The sequence below is a fragment of the Mobula birostris genome, chromosome 30 (assembly GCF_030028105.1).
Source record: "Mobula birostris isolate sMobBir1 chromosome 30, sMobBir1.hap1, whole genome shotgun sequence".
Lineage (NCBI taxonomy): Eukaryota > Metazoa > Chordata > Chondrichthyes > Myliobatiformes > Myliobatidae > Mobula > Mobula birostris.
In genome coordinates this window covers 13,291,805-13,294,639 of record NC_092399.1, presented here as the reverse complement: position 1 = coordinate 13,294,639, position 2,835 = coordinate 13,291,805, and the positions used below count along the sequence as shown (strand labels likewise).

Sequence of the window (2,835 nt, the reverse complement as noted above, 5' to 3'; positions counted from 1 at the left end):
CCCCCAGGTCCCCTCCTCGTTCCTTTTCTCCTCTGATCCACTCTCCTCTCCTATCAGATTCCTTCTTCTCCAGCCCTCTGCCTTTCTCTAGCTTCACCCATCACCTTCTAGCTACCCTCCTTCCCCTCCCCCCCACCTTTTTGTTTGTTCTGGCATCTTCCTTTCCAGTCCTGAAGAAGGTCAGAAATGTCAACTGTTTTTTCATTTCCATAGATGTTTCCTGACCTGCTGAGTTCCTCCAGCATTTTGTGTGGATTGACTTGGATTCCCAGCTTCTGCAGAATTTCTTGTGTTTATGGTAACACATGCCTACTTTGATAGTAAACTTACTTTGAACTTTCTTAGTAATGTGATGATAATGTAAGTACATTCTACCTGGTAGGTGGTCACTTGAATTTGACAAGATTTTTCTAAATTTATGCGTGTTTATTTATTTGTCTGTGCTTGATCATATTATATTGTCTTATTCAAGATAGAAGAAAATGAATAATAGGACTGTGTGCTATAAATGTGACTTTTTGTCAGATATGTTTAATGTGTTGTTTAGTTTGGTACCATTCTTCTTGAGGATAGAAGCTCAAACTGGACATACTGGAATCACTGAGCAGATCAATCAGCATCTATGGAGAGAGAAAAACACAATTACATCTCATGGTTAATTTCCTACCATCAGCATCTTTCATGGTGCAGGTGCTTTGATCTGATTCCTCCCCACAGAAGCTGTCTGACCTGCTGAGTATTTTTTTAATCATTGCCTGGTTTTATTTCAGATCTCCAGTATCTGCAGTGTTTTGCTTTTATATTTGCATAAATATCTGTTTATTCATTTCATTCTTAGAAGTTGGTTTAGTTTATGCTATGAGTGGTATGGTTGTTTCCAAGTGAATGTTAAGAAAATGTGGTCAGTGCTCAGTTCATACTTCATCAACAATTTAGTCAGCTTTTATTAGATACTAAGTTTGTTTTGGCAACGTATAAAAGGAGCTTAGATTATAATCTGGGTTTAAATCTAAACTAAACTGTTGGGATGAAATGTCAATAACAGCTGTAAATGATCATAGTGAAATAATTTTGAGAAGTATTAACCAACTTTGATGCTCAAAGTTCTACAGAGCAAAACCAGCCATAAATTGGCATTGTGACACACTTTTTGGGGGGATTTAAATAATTTACATCAGTGGAGTAATCAGTCCTGCAAAACCAAAGGATGGCCATACTTATCTAATTTAGGGGGGTTTTGATGCTGAAATGTCTTCCTTTACTTACTGAACTGTCCCTTCCGATCTGCACAAACATCTCTCTTGCCAACTTGTCACACATTCGGATCATGCTCGAAACATACACCGTCAGTCAAAAAAGTAAAAAAAAAACAGGTTAATTTTATAGAGACAGATTAACAGGTTTGTTCTTCTGAGCTGATAAACGTGCAAGCATCTTATTGCAAAGGGATACAAAGGGACGTGGAAGGTGGTGGAAAGAAATCTTACGTGAAAAAAAATCACTACAGCTCTGAACCATGAGAAATCTGCTTGAAACAAATGATGGCACTAGGAATCCTCTTGGATGCACTGCGGTCAGACTGCAAGGAAAAATAACATGCCAATAGCTAATTTAGTGATGGAAACACCCCTGGGCAACATAATGGAAAATTAATGAAAAGGAAAGTGAAATTCTCCATCCTTTGATTTCAGCTGCCTTTGCTTTGTTCGCCTCCTGCCAATATTGATGCTCTGCCTCTTTCTCATTCAAGTGAAGGAAAAACTGCTTCACTATTTACTGAAAGCTGGCTGAGATTGAACTGCTGAGGCTCACTAACCATGGACTCCTCTGAATATTCCTGTACATTTGGAGGATCTTATTTTAAATCCTGGAGACTGTTACATCTCTCTGTGAGTGGGAGCACCAGGTTGCTATTGCAAACTCCAGTAGAAACGATTGTGGCTTTATGTTCCTGCATCCAGATCATAGAATGATAGAATCATACATCAGTGAATCGGGCTCTTTGATTACTTTGCCTACGCTGACTGTGATCCCTATCTACGCTAATCCTATTTGCTTGTGCCAGTGCCATATCCCTTTACTACTTTCCTATCCAAGTCATCATTATGTGCCGTCTTGTATGACATCATCATTATGTGCTGTGTCATATGACATAGGCGATCATGGTCTTTCCATGACCATGATCGTTCTTGGCAAATTTTTCAACAGAAGTGGTTTGCCATTGCCCTCTTCTGGGCAATGATGGGTTGACCCCAGCCATTATCAATACCATTCAGAGATTGTCTGCCTGGTGTCAGTGGTCGCATAACCAGGACTTGTGATCTGCACCAGCTGCTCACGTGACCATCCACCACTTGCTCCCATGGTTTCTTGTGACCCTGATCAGGAGAACTAAGCAGGTGCTACACCTTGTCCCAGAGGGGCCTGCAGCTAGCAGAGGGAAGGAGCACCTTACACCTCCTTTGGTAGAGATGTATCTCCACCCCACCACCTTCCCTATCTGTTGGAATACCTTGTAAATGTTGTACTTGTACCCACCTTTACTACCTGTTTGGGAAAAGCACTGGAGAAAAACAGTCTGAGTCCTGGAGAACTGTCTCGACCTAACTCTTTGACTGTTTATTCATTTCCATTGATGCTACCTGACCTGCTGAATTCATCCAGCATTTTGTGTCTGTTGCTCTTTAAATTTTCCCCTCTGATGTTTGCCTTTTGCTTTCTGATTCTATACTCCTTTAACCTGGAATGAAGAATCTAAATAACCATCATATATAGGCTACTCATAATTTTGAAACCTCTGTAAAGTCACCCCTTAGCCTCTTGTGTTCCAGTGAG

General features: G+C 40.4%; 1 long non-coding RNA gene across 1 annotated transcript; it reads right to left on the bottom strand.

Annotated features, from left to right (window-relative positions):
• Window positions 1-511: 511 nt before the first annotated feature.
• LOC140190490 (uncharacterized) lies at window positions 512-1,346 on the bottom strand. The gene is made up of 2 exons (XR_011883615.1): window positions 1,267-1,346; window positions 512-620 (listed from the first exon to the last, which is right to left on the bottom strand). It is a non-coding gene; the product is annotated as an uncharacterized lncRNA (long non-coding RNA).
• Window positions 1,347-2,835: the final 1,489 nt, after the last annotated feature.